At 36.9% G+C, this 15,731-nt stretch overlaps 1 protein-coding gene across 3 annotated transcripts in view; it reads right to left on the bottom strand.

Moving 5' to 3' along the window:
* Nucleotides 1–15,731, bottom strand: part of INTS6 (integrator complex subunit 6) — a 103,870-nt gene that overhangs the window by 34,595 nt on the left and 53,544 nt on the right. The gene's annotated exons all lie outside the window — the stretch shown is intronic.

Below are 15,731 nucleotides of genomic sequence, written 5' to 3'. Positions count from 1 at the left end.
GGCTGGAGTGCAGAAGCACGATCTTGGCTCACTGCAACCTCTGCCTCCCGGGTTCAAGCGATTCTCCTGCCTCAGCCTCCTGAGTAGCTGGGATTGCAGGTACGCACCACCTCGCCCAGCTAGTTTTTTTATTTGTAGTAGAGACAGAGTTTTGCCATGTTGGCCAGGCTGGTCTCAAACTCCTGATCTCAGGTGACCCACACCTCGGCCTCTCAAAGTGCTGGGATTACAGGCATGAGCCACCGTGTCCAGTCTTATTATTTTCTAAATATATTTAAAAAAAATAGACCTCAAAAACATGATTTGGCCTCCTGTGTCCAGAGTTAGTACTTTTTTATTACACCACAGCAATCTCAAACATCTTCACAGCTCTTAACATTTTAAAATATGCTTCACTTTATACAAGATAAACAATTTTAAAGCATTTGTAGAAGAGTAAATTTTGTCACTCTAATTACATTTTAAATGTAGTGATTCTTACCACATCTGAGTAAATGTAGAGAGGTTTGGGGGGTTTTGTATGTGTTGCATGTTTTATTAATAATAGATGTTTCTTCCCTTAGACTTGCTAAGTTAGAATCTTTTCTGAGATTCTTAAGCATCTTACAAAGTTTTAAATGACTATAACAGGCCCTTCTATACCAAGAGAGTAACAGTGTACAAACAGAATCCACATATTCATCTCAGTATCACTCAATGAGGATGACCAGACACTATGTTTCTCATGACATGATGCAATACCACAACATCAACTATAAAGGATTCTTACTCAAAAAGAGGAAGAAAGAAAAGATTCAACCTGAATTGAACCAAGCCTTCAGTTCTACCAGTTTGCAGGGAATAGTGAGGATATAGGATCAAGTTAAACACCAGCACAAGGGAGCAATCAGTCAAATCCAGAATGTGCAACATTATACAGGACAAATGACCTGGTTTCTCCAATAAATCAGTGGCATAAAAAAGCAAGGGAAGGGAATCTGAGGAGTTAAAATTGTTATAAAAGAGGCAAAAGCAAAGATTTTTGAGACAATCAGGAAATATCAAAATTACATTACTGGAATTGCTAATAAAGTGTGATAATGGTACTTAAGTATATGGTGCTTAGGAAAACAAAAATCCTTACCACTTACAGATTTTTTAAAAATAAACTCAAAACTCAGTTTAGGGCTTTTTTCTACAAATACTGGAGTATATTTTCATACAGAAAATGCTTTAAAATGATCACTTCTAAATTGTCATTTTCTATACTAATTTCTTCACAAGCAAGACCTAATTGTATTGTGTACAGCCTTTCTAAATCTCACATAGAGAAGACTTCCAAACTTGATGGGGGTTGAAGTCATTCTACACTAAAATAGACTCAAGTTTCTTCATTGACTTACATCAAACCATTAAAAAAAGAAATCCAATTCTATTCTAGGAAGAGTTTTCCTAGTGAAGCTATGTTATACTGGCACCTCTCTTCAAAAGATTCATGCCATGAGAATATGCTGCAAGACTCCTTCATCAAGATCAGCCAAGATTTTGTGACTCTGGACAGAAGTCATGAGCGCTTTCTCTGGCACGTAAGGCAGAAGGCAGAAGCAACAGAGAAGGAATGCTGAAGAAATCTGGGCCAGGATATTCTCAAAGAAGGTTTCCTAGCCTCACAGGCTCTGTGACAGTTGTAAACAGCTCGGGAACTCCAGGCCCTTACTGCTATTACCACATCCTGACAGAAGATAAATAAGCAAGCACTATTTACATCATCTCCTATTACCCTAGACCAACCAACCACCTTTAAAGTATTTGGGAAACACAGCTACCAAGTGCTTGGTCATTTTCTCTCTAATATCACAGAAATGTCAAAGCACCAGTGGTACTAGGTGAAGTTTCAACTGTTAACGTAGTTGCTTTGCAGAATAATGGATACATGGAACTGTCTTGAGAATCTGGGGGAAAACAGGGACTGCATGGACCACACACACACATACACACACACACACACACACACTAATCATGTAATGATGAGCATATGCAACACAGACAATATAAAATGAAATAAATTGCCTTTGGCTGTACAATGCTGAATCTAGACTGAATTTCAAATATACTTTAAAAAACCAGCAAGCGTCACAAGCATATTCTAAGCATTTTACACATAGCTGTATCAATTTTATAAACTTTAGGCAAATTTTTATTTTTCTATTGCTTTTCATTTCTCCCTCCCCCAATCACCACCAACCTCTCAAAAAGAAAAAAGGGGGAAAATTCACTGTAGTTTAAATGAATTAATAGAATAAAGAGTAATGGCAGGCAAACAGAAATAGGAAAAAGATTAAAATCTGAAGGAACAATCTCAGGAGGATTGACTTATTCCAGGTTTAAAGTTTACAGGTGAAATTCCAGAAATGTCTTAAAAATCAAAGGGGGTGGGGAGGTCCTTCCTGAATATATGGACTTTGAGAATCAAGGAAAATTGCACATAAATGAAGAAAAATATAAAGTTAGTCACTAGAAAAATATGCAATAAAAATATACAATTCCCAGAAGCAAAAAAATGGGCAATAGATAAGGATACCTAAAAGTAAATCCATATGACCTATAAACATGTAGAAAGATGATCAAATACACTAGTTAACAGAAAACACGAATTAAAATTTTGATGAGATACCATTTCACACCCAATAAGATTAGCAAAAATTTTTTAAGTTTGACAATACCAAGTGATGACAAGAATATAAAGCAATAGGAACTCTCCAACACTTCTGGTGAGCCTATAATTATATTACTGTTTGGAGAACAATTTGATAGTATCTGATAAAGCTAAACATGAGCATACCCTAAAACCCAACAATGCCACCTCCTAGAAGAACTCTCATATATTTGTATAAGATGTTTAAAAAAAAAAAAAAGCAATTGACTACAGCATTATTTGAAACAGAGGAAAACTAGAAACAATTTAGAAATCCAATAAGGGAATCAATAAATAAGCTGCAGTCTGTTCACACACATTTGAAATGAATACACTAGAACTCCTAACATCCAACATGGATAGATCTCAAAACAATGTTTTTTGGGTAATATAGCATGCATACATATAAGAACATATATCCAGAAAGCACAGCTTAACAAATTTTCACAAGTTGAATGCCTTTGTGTAACTAAAATTTGTATCAAGAAAGGTAACTTTACTAACTTATGCTTCTCTCCAACTGAGTTGTTTTGCCTGATTATGAAAATGGAGTACTGTCTCTTTGGTTTATGGCTTCTTTCATCATTGTAAAGGTAAGAATCACCTATACTGCTACACAGAATGGTAGATCGTTCATTCCTATTGCCAAATTGTTTATCTGTGTACCATAATTTATTTATTTTTATTTTTCAGAGACAAGTTCTTGTTCTATCACCCAGGCTGGAATGCAGTCATAGTTCACAGCACCCTCGAACTCCTAGACTCAAGAGATCTTCCTGCCTCAGCCTCCCAAGTAGGTAGGACTACAGCATGTGCCACCACACTCAGCTCACTTTTTAATATTTTGTAGAGAAGGGATCTCACCAGGCTGGTCTCAAACTCCATAACTATCCTTTTGAATTGTTTGGGTATATTATGAATAGTATAACTATGAAATTATAGTACATGTCTTGGTGGAAAATATATGTATGCATTTCTGTTGAGTATATACCTAGTTGTGGAATTGCTGGATATGAATATGTTTACTTTCATCAGATACTGCCAGTTTTCCAAAATGGTTATACCAATTTATACTCCTGCTAGCAATGTATGACAGAACCAGTTGCTCTGTGTCTCCTTCATCAACACTTAGTTTAGGCTGTCTTTTCCATGTTAGCCATTTTGGGGTGTGTGTGTGTGTGTGTGTGTAGTGGGGTTTTAATTTTCCTGATGTTTATGGAAGTGGAATACCTTTCCATATGCTTATTGGTTATTCCAACGTGCTCTTTTGTGAAGTGACTATTAAAGTCTTCTGCTTATTATTTTTAATTGGGTTGTATAGCTTTCTCTTATTGATTTGGAGGATTGTTAATCTATTCCAGATGTCTTTTATTGCAGGGATCCCCAAGTCTGTGGCCTGTTAGGAATGGGGCCGCACAGCAGGAGGTGAGCAGTGGGCAAGCAAGCATTACTGCCTGAGCTCCACCTCCTGTCAGATCAGCAGTGGCATTAGATTCTCATAGGAGCATGAACCCTATTGTGAACTGCACATGCAAGGAATCTAGGTTGTGCGCTCCTTATATGAGAATCTAGAGCCTGATAATCTGAGGTGGAACAGTTTCATTCCAAAACCATACCTACCTGTGTTCATGGAAGAACTGTTTTCCAGGAAACCAGTCCCTGGTGCCAAAAAGGTTGGGGACCGCTGCTTTATTGGATACATTTCAGTATTGCAAGTATCTTCTATTCTGTTACCTCTTCCATTATTTTAGTGGTATCTTTTGATAAATGGAATTTATCTTATTTTTTCCTTTCACAGTTAGTGCTTTTTGTCTCCTCACAGATAATGAAGACGCTCTCCCATGTTTTCTTCTAAAAGCTTATTATTTTCCCACTTAAAATCAAACCTGAAATACATCTGAAATTGAGTTTGGAGTATGGTCCAAAATAGGGGCAAAGACACATTTTTTCCCCAAATGGATATCCAATTGATATAGGCCATCCCTTCTATGCCGCACAAGAATGTTACCTCTTTCTTATATCGGGTGACCGTACACGTGGTAGTCTATTTCTGTGTCAAAAACAGTATTACATGGAAGGAAAAAAAGTGCAAAATGGTGCACAGAATAGCATCTCTACACATTGTTAAAAGTAATGTTTAGAATAGTTTTACATATGTGTAGTAAAAATAAGAAAATGTGGACTAAATGACTATAAATCAAATTCGCAATTGTTGATTACGGGAAGGGAAAGAGGGAGGAAAGTGACACTGAGTAGGGCAACAAGGGAGACTACACACTATCAATCTGCAATGTTCTGTTTCATTTATTAAATTTTTTAAAATCCAACATAAAAAAGAATAAGGCAAATATGGCAGAAACTTTTATATTCCTTATTCTTATCCAAAGTACTGAAACATATTAATATGAAGATAATTGTCAAAAGTCAGTAGTAGTTATCTATACCTCTTTTACAAAATGTCATTACTTTACACAAATCCAAAGACAAGAAAACTTCCTATATGCCTCAACTCAACAAGAGAAAGATAAAATACAGTAATTACTAACTCCAAAGCTCAGATATTTGTAAGAATCCCTAACAAAGAGTTATTCTTGATCAGCCATTAAAATACATTGCAAGAAGGTAGACTACTTTCTGAAAACTATACATGCATTCACTCATCATTTTTTATGTACCTACCAAATATTAGGCATGTTTAGGCTCTGAGGATTTAAAGATAAATAATAAAATACACCCAGTACTTTAAGAGTTCTAAACAGAAGGATCATGTTCCTGAAGGAATCTGTTTCAGAGCTGTATTTAAAGATAAGCCAACACACAGAAAGAAGAAAACTGAGAATTACAGTACTAGCTAACAAGACATTTAATAGGATTTTTATTTCTGAACACTGAATGGGATTAAGAGTTTCATAAGAGCTGTTTTCTGAGACTTAATCCCAAGAAACTCTAGTAGGAGTATTCAAATGGAAGTGTCTGAACTAATGATGCTTTAAAAAACCTAGCTATTAATAACAATAATACTTTTATAGTGTTTACTATTAGATGCCACAAGTTATTCTAAGCCCTTTGTATATAGTAACCCATTTAACCCACAAAACAAACATATGAGATAGGCACTATTATAATCCTCATTTACAAATGACAGAGAGCTTCAGGACTTGTCAGAAGGTACACAGTAAGTGGTGAGGAGACAGAATTCAAACCCAAGTAAGTCTGGCTCTTAAACACTGTTATTATACTGCCTAACCCGGAGTGGAAATACAATCTGCATTTAAAAAAAATCAAATGTTGAATTATTAATATAAAAAACTATATTCAATGAAAAAAGAAAATCTTAAATATAAAAATAACTACTTTTAGAAAAAAAATTTAAATTAATTTCTATATCAATCTAGTGATTTTAAGTCCCTAATTAATACATCTTATAAACACTGTAGGTTATTTTTATAACGCACAGTCCTATGCTTTTTCCCTAGTTACTCTTGATACAAAGGAGTGGCAATGTATTTTTCTCCCTCTTGTGTTTCCCTTCCATTTCTTAAAACACGGGCAATAACAATAAACAATAGCTAGCATATTCTGAACACTTATTATATGCCAAGCACCATGCCATGAGCTTTACATACAATATTTACAACAAGCAAACGGGGTAGATACATTATCCCCTTTTCAGAGATGAACTGTAATATAAGATTGTATGTTAGGAGACATCTGTTTGGAGAATACACTCAAGTAACCCATGCTACATCATCAACTCTAGAACATCTAGCGAGGGAGGGCTGCAATTTTAAGAACTGAATAAACCATGTGTGATTCAATAATATAGTAATTTTCCCATAACCATGATATTGTGAGCCTTTATTAGAATCTTATAAAATTATACTGGGCAAAGTTTCAGTCTAATGGACTAATAAGCAGAGAAAATTATTGTTTATATTCAGTTTATTTTTTGCTTGAATACAAGTGAGGTTTTCCATATTGTTATTTTAAATGATTAATTTTAGTAATATTGCCAACTCAAATATCTTATGTCAACATCTTGGTAGCCAACAGAAAAGGAAATGCAACTTCAATTTAAATTTGGGAAGACTGTCCTATTTTTCCTAGTTTCCCTTGGAGACCTTACTGCCCCTTCACCTTTGAGTCCTTCCTCAACTTCTTACCAAAAGAAAAGGAATAAAACCTACTTCTCCATTGGTCTGAAAAACAAATGGCAGATTAGGCAGGTGACAGTTATCACCAGGTATGCTCAAATTTTATGTACTTACAAAAGTGCAATTTCCTTTTTGATTGTTTTATATTTGATTATGGTACAGACCCTAATTATTTGTGATTTTGCTAAAATTAGACTAAAGCGCAACTTAAATTTTAATTATTTAGTTATTCATGAAGCACTGACCATAAACATAGCACGATTTCAGGACTTAATGTAGATAAATTATGCCCAATAAACAAGATTTGAGATTACATTTTAGCTAGCTCACTGTAAGAAAAGCTATTATAAAACCTCAGATAACCAAAATTCTCATACATTATTACTTATTTTTTAAACTGTAGAATGTAAAAAATAGAAACCAACAAACAGTAAAAAAAAGATAAAAGAAGTTTATTTTTAAAACATCTTCAATTCAGTAATCTAAACAGATGTCTCCTAGCATACAACCTAATTGGCTGGATGAGGATCGAGGAAAATTGCACATAAATGAAGAAAAATATAAAGTTAGTCACTAGAAAAATATGCAATAAAAATATACAATTCACCATGAGTCAGGACTAATCTGTACCAACACAAGATTTCCCCTTAGCTGGGATTACACCTGTAATCCCAGCACTTTGGGAGCCCAAGGTCACGGATGACGAGATCAGCAGATCGAGACCATCCTGGCTAACACAGTGAAACCCCATCTCTACTAAAAATACAAAAAATTATCCGGGCGTGGTGGCACGTGCCTGTAGACCCAGCTACTCGGGAGGCTGAGGCAGGAGAATCGCTTGAACCCGGGAGGTGGAGGTTGCAGTGAGCCCTGATCGCACCACTGCACTCCAGCCTGAAGGACAGAATGAGACTCCATCTCAAAAAGAAAAGAAAAGAAAAAGACTTCCCCTTTCTTGAACTTGGAAGTTCTGCCAACTGGTTCTATTACCAAAGTAATTCAAATGATATGTACTCTCATAATCACGCTTCCCACTTAAGTTTTAATGACCTATTTACTTCGCAGCCTATCCCACCAGTTTGGAAAAGGGAAAGGAGAAGGATCTGATACTTTTGTTTCCCCCACAGCATTTGTCATATGAAATAATAAATGAGGTTCCACTCATGCAGTCAAAGTAAAAGAGATGCAAAGCTGGAGTTATAATCAGATCACAAGCACCTCTTGGTGTCCTGCCAATAAAAATTGTGCTCCTGGCCAAATATGGTGGTTCACACCTGTCATCCTAGCACTTTGGGAGGCTGAGGCGTGGAGGACTGCATGAGGCCAGGAGTTCAAGACCAGCCTGGGCAACATAGTGAGACCCTATCTCTACAAATACACACACATGCACACATACACACGGACAACCCAGGTGTAGTGATGCACACCTGTAGTCCCAGCTACTTGGGAGGCTGCAGCAGGAGGACAGCTTGAGCCCAGGAGGTTGAGGTTGCAGTGAGTCATGACAGCACCACTGCACTCCTGCCTGAATGACATAGGGAGACTCCATCTCAAAACAAACAAGCAAAAACTGAACAAAAAAACAAACAAAAAAAACCTGTGCTCCCTCCACCCCAACACACATACACATACACATACAAACATAGATACCAAGCTTCTATGCTAATGTAAGTCCTGAGTCACAGAACCAGTCTTATCTCCAAGAGCTGGAAGTCTTATTCTTTCCGTGTGTGTAACCAGTTCATCTCTATGGCCTTTGTATGTGCCCATACATAGAGAATACAAACACATGAGCTGCAAAGCCTATCTGACACCTTGAGCAAGGGGTGGAAAAACATATTCCATAAGCTCGCACCATAACAAACACTCCATCCAGCTCAATATATAAGATGCATACTGAGAATTTACATATGTACATACTTCCACTGAAAACATAACCTCATATATTCATTCTGGCTTTATTAAGAGATATAAAAAACTTGACCATATATTATTTCTTGTAATTTTTTACTTCATACACCAAATCATAACTTTTCTTTATAGTTTACTGCAGTGACCTAGTACCAATGAACTCAGCACAGTATCAAAGAAATAATTAGGTCATCATAAATACATACATTTTATTGTTAACATGTGGGGCCTTTTAAAAAAAATTAAGAAGGGGGATCAGAAATCAAGCTATAACTCAGGAGTTATTTAATGAAAGGCAACACATCAGACATTGTAATTTTCTACTTTCAAGACATGTAAGTAAACAATTATGTGTTATGATATGTACAACAATAAAAATATGCATAAAGTACAAAAGAATAAATGATTAGGGGATAAACCAGGGAAGACTTCTCAGAGGAAGTAGCACCTGAGCAAGTGTGAAGAATAATAAGTTTACTGAGAACTTCATGCAAGTTAGGGAGCAGTGAAGAGTGATTATCATGATCAAACACATAGGAGACAAGAAATAATAATAATAAATATTGGGTTGAAAACTAAATTAAACTTCAGAACTGGCAGAGAATAAAGTGCAAAGGAGGAGAGAAAGATTTTTAAGAAAGACTTTAATCCTCTAAGGATGGGTTGGATTTTAATATAGAGAGAGAAATAACATCCAGGGAGAAGGAGTACATGAGGAAAGAAAGAGGAAGTGTTCAGGAAATTAGTAGCCCAGGTGAGGTCAAACTTAAAGAAAATGCAGAGGAATAATTAGGAAATTTTCTTCATTCCCCAGTCCTCTCACTCAATGTATCTGTCTTTTGGAGTTATACTTAGCCTATCAATTATTGGATTTCCCTACTGTTAATTTTTTTTTCACCAACAACTCTCACACTAGACTTATCAATGGGTTTTGTCTTGTTTTGGCTTGGTTACTCTGGTAGATGGCATAGTACTCTGACGTACTCAAAGGTATTCAGAGTCTAAGTCTTACTAGGCCTAGCAGCTTTATTTCCACTTCCATGGAAGCTGGCTACCATGTTTAAAGGCTTGAATTATCCTACTAAATGATGGAGACAGAAGCCACACGATGAGAAGCAAGGTCCCCCAGAAAACAGGCAGCACCAAAGCCCCAGACATATAATTAAGACAATCTTGTATGTTCCAGTACTGGATAAGTCTGGGGCTTATGTAACCAGCTAACAAATTCTTAAGAAATAATAAACTGTTGTTTTAAGTCACTGAGTTTTGGGATGGTTTGTTACACAGCAGCAGATCTCTCCTTGAGTCATTAAATCTATTGGACATTTTCAAATCTGGCTTCCAAGCAGCACTCAAAACTACTTCCCAGCCTTTTGAAAGGAATCTTCCTTTGGCTTTCATGCTGAAATATTTTCATGGTTTTCCTTCTCTCCTCTGGCTGCTCCTCCCTTCCATCCTCACCCCTAACCTAGACACAACCTCCAATACCTAACTAGTAAGTGCTGCAAATCCTCAAGAATCAGTCTTAGGTCTTGCCCAATGTATAGTCTCAACCGTCAACCCTGCTACTGTCAGCTTCAATTTCTATCAATAATCAAATAATAATAGTAATAACTGTGTATGTTGAGCCTCTACCTCTCTCTCTTTTGAGCACCAAATATTCTGCCTTGTGACACACCCTCCCGAATGGCTCAAAGGGTGTGTCAAACTTAACATGTTCAAAACTGAAGATTTTCCTCTACCCAAAATGGTCCTCTTCCAATATTCCCTAACTCAGTAAAATGGCATCATTATTTATCCAATATGCAGGACGCCATCTCCTCCCTGTTTCTTACACCTCCAACTGTATTATATGTCAGCAGGTTTTACTGATTTAACCTCCTAAATATCTCTTGAAACTGAAATTCTTCTACCATTACCAACCTCCTTGACCAAGCTATTGTCAAGACTAAACAACAATGCTCCAACAACCACTTTTATCTCCCTCTCCTCCACCCCATCTCTAAATAAAACCCTTGGATGGCTTCTTATTGCTTTTATATTAATAATATTCCTCAGTATGGCCTGGAAGCCCCTTGTATGGTCAAGTCCAACCTTCTTTTCCATCTTGTACTATGATCCCTCTTCTTTTATGCTCTAAGCCAAGCATGTCCAACCCGTGGTCCACAGGCTGCACGTAGCCCAGGATGCCTTTGAAAGCAGCCCAATACAAATTTGTAAACTTTCTTAAAACATTATGAGATTGTGTGTGTGTGTGTGTTTTTAGCTTATCAGCTATCATTAGTGTTATTGTATTTTATGTGTGGCCCAAGACAATTGTTCTTCCTTCCAAAGTGCCCCAGGGAAGCCAAAAGTTTGGAGACCCCTGTGTCTAAGCCACATTAGCCTTCTTTCAGTTTTTCATTCTCAAAATATACTCCCTTAACAACAACAACAAAAAAGCGTTTGGACATGCTATTCCCTCTGTCTGGTATAATCCTCTTTTCTATTTTTTGAGTAACAAATCCTACTCTCTTCAGATCTTGGCCCACCAATAACCTCCTTGACCATATCTAATTCATTATAAGCTCTCATAGCACATATTCCTCCCTCTTGTAGAATGTATGATGACTGAAAGTTTACTTTCATCTATGTGGTATTTTGATTAATGTTTGCCTTCTCCAGACCCATGGGGCAGGGCTCCTTTTTGTTTATGCTCACCGTTTTATCCTCAGAACCTAGCATCCTGTCTGGTTCATAGAAGAAGCTAATAAATATGGCTGAATGAATAAAAGGATGGATGAATAAATAATGTGACTGGCTAAGTTGTGAAGGGCAATGAGCAACCTAGTGGACAATGGAAAGCAATGCAACATTTTGAACAGTAGAGTGGTATACCACTTCATACCACTTCATACACTGAAGTGGTATGCTTTAAAATAATTTTGCAACATACAGGACAGACTGAAAGCAGCCAAGATAAGCTAGAAAGCTAATGCAACAATTTAAAAAAGCACTAGGATGATTGATAACAAAAATAATAGGAATCAAAGAAACAGACTCATAAAAGCAAAAATCCAGGGACTGATACCAAAGACAAATACAGAGGAAAAAATACAGAATATGGTATGTCCTAATGTTCTGTCTACCTCAACTATTGTAGTATTAACATGTTCAAAATAACAAGGTACTATAATAAAGTATGATTTTAAAAAAAGGCTACAAAACTAAGTTCCAAATAGATACATACACACACAAGAGTGTTTCTGTACGGTATGGCCAGGCACAGTGGTTCACGCCTAAATCCCAGCACTTTGGGACTTGAGGCCAGGAGTTTGAGACCAGTCTGACCAACATAGCAAAACCTCATCTGTACTAAAAATATAAAAAGTAGCCGGGCATGGTGGCACATGCCTGTAATCCCAGCTACTCCGGAGGCTGACGCTGGACAATCACTTGAACACGGGAGGCAGAGGTTGCAGTGAGCCGAGATCGTGCCACTGCACTCCAGCCTGGGCAACAGAGTGAGACTCGGTCTCAAAAGAAAAAAAGAAAGTATAATAACATTATCAATGCTAAAGTGTAGCTATATATAATTGTTAAATAATAGCCCAGATTATTCCGAATCTACCATAAAACATTTAGATTAGAATAACCTATTGAGGTGGGGTTTTTTTGAGATGGAGTTTTGCTCTTGTTGCCCAGGCTGGAGTGCAGTGGTGTGATCTTGGCTCACTGCAACCTCTGCCTCTTGGGTTCAAGTGATTCTCCTGCCTCAGCCTCCCGAGTAGCTGGGATTACAGGCACCTGCCACCATGCCCAGCTAACTTTTTGTATTTTAAGTAGAGACAGGGTTTCACTATGTTGGCCAGGCTGGTCTTGAACTCCCGACCTCAGGTGATCCACCCTCCCTGGTGTCCCAAAGTGCTGGGATTACAGGCAAGAGCCACTGTGCCCCGTCATTGAGTTTTATTAATAAGTCAGAAGGTGCATTTAAAGCACATTGGCAAGGAATCTTAAAAATTATAAAGGAAAAGCTTTGAATCACTTCAGAGCCATTATTTTTCCAGGTAACTGAGAGCACTTAATGCCTCAAGTACAAAAACATCAACAGAAACTTTCTGTAATATGTAATATATGTCCTTATTTATGAAACTAGGTTGTATCAAAAAATAATAATCTCTTTCTTGATAACTCAAAGTAGGGAGACAGAAAAAAACTTAAAGATCTCTTGACCACACCAAATACTGCCCATAATCACACAAGTTAAGAGATTGATAATTCATCATTTACGGAATGCTTATAATGTGACAAGGTTTCAATGAGTTACCTTGCTTTATTCATCCTCCTTAATCCTCCAACAAACCTATAACTTAAATTCTAAGGTGTATCATCAATTTAATATATTTCTTTACTTTCCCAAATTTAACATTAAATGTGCATAAAAATTTTTTCCAACAATAGCATAAAATGATCTAGGCAGCGGCATATCCCTTTCTTCTTCCATATCATAGCTTCATAGCATTTGAATATCACAGAGTTTCGAGTCTAAGCCTTCCGCAGACTGAGTCTACTAATTAAATTCCTTTTGGCCCTTAGAAGTTAAGCAGAGCACCAGGGTCATATTTTATAATGTGTGCTTAATGATCTTGACCTTTTTAGCATCTTTAGTTTGAAAAGTATAATTTCAACCGGGCACAGTGGCTCACGCCTATAATCACAGCACTTTGGGAGGCCGAGTTGGGCAGATAGCTTGAGGTCTGGAGTTCAAGACCAGCCTGGCCAACATGGTGAAAACCTGTCTCTACTAAAAATACAGAAGTTAGCCAGGCATGGTGGCACATGCCTGTAGTCCCAGCTACTCGGGAGGCCGAGGCTTGACACCAGGAGGTGGAGGTTGTAGTGAGCCAAGATCATACCATTGCCCTTCAGCCTGGGTGACAGAGCAAGAATCCGTCTCAAATAATAATAATAATAGTATAACTTCAAGGTATACTAAAGACTCTGAGTATTTCATTTGCACTTTCTATTAGAATACTTTATATTCTTATTTCAATTACAAACTATCAGCCAATATAACACTTACCTTTTAAATGTTGGTTTTGGAGAGATATTTGATTCCCCAGTAACAGTTTTTCACAGTCAGTGAAACAGTTATAATACCATCTCATAGCTTTGATAGCTTTATCTCTTTTCTCAGAAATTTGGCAAAGTCAACTGCCTTTATTTGTGCTGTCTGACATAGGTTAGGTAATTTATTATTGGTATTGTATTTGTTACAATGCTAATTCATCATAGGTAGTATTTTTTTTTTTAATTTTAAGGAACAATTAGTGCTCCTTAAAATTAAATGTTAATGTTAACAAATTAATGTTAAGCTTCTGGATTTCAAGAACAAGACGACAATGTCCATTCTCACTACTTCCACCAGTACTTAATTTAAGCAAGAAAAAGAAATAAAAGGCAGACAGATTTGGAAAGGAAGAAGTGTAACTGTCTATATTCAGTCAAGATGATTTTGTATGTAAAAAGCTTCAAGGAATCTAGAAAAGCTACCAGATAACAAGAAAATTTAGAAAGGTCACAGGATACCAGGTAAAGATGCAAAAAAAACCAACTGTTTATGTACTAACAACAAATAATCAGAAGTTGAAAGTAAAAAGACCAATTAATAATAACATCAAAATAGGCCGAGTGCAGGGGCTCATGCCTGTAATCCCAGCACTTTGGGAGGCCAAGACGGGCGGATCACAAGGTCAGTTGATCGAGACCATCCCGGCTAACATGGTGAAACCCTGTCTCTACTAAAAATACAAAAAAAATTAGCCGGGCGTGCTGGCGGGCGCCTGTAGTCCCAGCTACTCAGGAGGCTGAGGCAGGAGAATGGCGTGAACCCGGGAGCAGAGTTTGCAGTGAGCCGAGATCGCGCCACTGCACTCCAGCTTGGGCAAAAGAGCGAGACTTTGTCTCAAATAATAATAATAATAGTAACATCAAAATATATAAAATACCTAACATATGTATAAACTCCCATCTGAAAACTACAAATATTGCTGAGAAAATCAAACACTTAAATCTGAAAAACATGCCGTACTCATGGATCAGAATAGCCAATAAGGTAAAAAGTATCAATTTTCCCTCAAACTGATTTATAGATTCAATGTAATTCTAATCAAAATTGCAGTAGGCTTTCTTATAAAAACTAATAAGCCTGATTCTAAATTTACATGTAAACTCAAAGGACCTAGAACAAACAAGGCAATTTGGATAAAAACAAAGTTGGAGACTTGACTAAATGATTTCAAGACTCGTTATAAAACCACAGTAGTTGAGACCATGTTGTATTGCCAAAGACACAGGTATCAACAAAACAGAATAGAAAGTCCAAAAACAGCCACACAAAAACATAGCTAATTGACTCAACAAAGATGCTTCAGCAATGAGGAAAGGATAATCTCTCCAATAAAAATGCTGATACAATTAATTATCCATATGTCAAAAATAAACCTCAACACTTTCCTCCCATCATACACCGAAATTCTAAATGAACTATTACCCTCAAAGTAAGGGCACAAACTATTAAACTCCTTGGAGAAAATACAGGAGAAAATCCTTAGTATCTTAGACTAGGAAAAGATTTCTTAAATACGACACAGAAAACACAAACTAAAAGGAAAAAATAAATTTAAAACTTTTCAAAAGACACTCTAAAATATAAAAAGGCAGCTAGAGACTGGGAAAAACATATTTGAAAACCATATATCTAATAAAGAACTTGTATCCTATCCAGAATATGTAAAAAATTCTTGTAACTCATTAACAAGAAGACAGACTACCCAATAAAAAACAGCCAAGAGGTCAGGATGCTCACTTCACCAAAGAGATACAGATAGAAAATAAGCATATGGGGCTGGGCACCGTGACTCACACCGGTAATCCCAGCACTTTGGGAGGCCGAGGTGGGTGGATCACCTGAGGTCAGGAGTTTGAGACCAGCCTGGCCAACATGGTGA

Source organism: Colobus angolensis, unplaced genomic scaffold (genome assembly GCF_000951035.1).
Source record: "Colobus angolensis palliatus isolate OR3802 unplaced genomic scaffold, Cang.pa_1.0 Scaffold101, whole genome shotgun sequence".
NCBI classification, from domain to species: domain Eukaryota; kingdom Metazoa; phylum Chordata; class Mammalia; order Primates; family Cercopithecidae; genus Colobus; species Colobus angolensis.
Note: the sequence above shows the minus strand (reverse complement) of the source record. Positions and strands in the feature narration are given on the sequence as shown.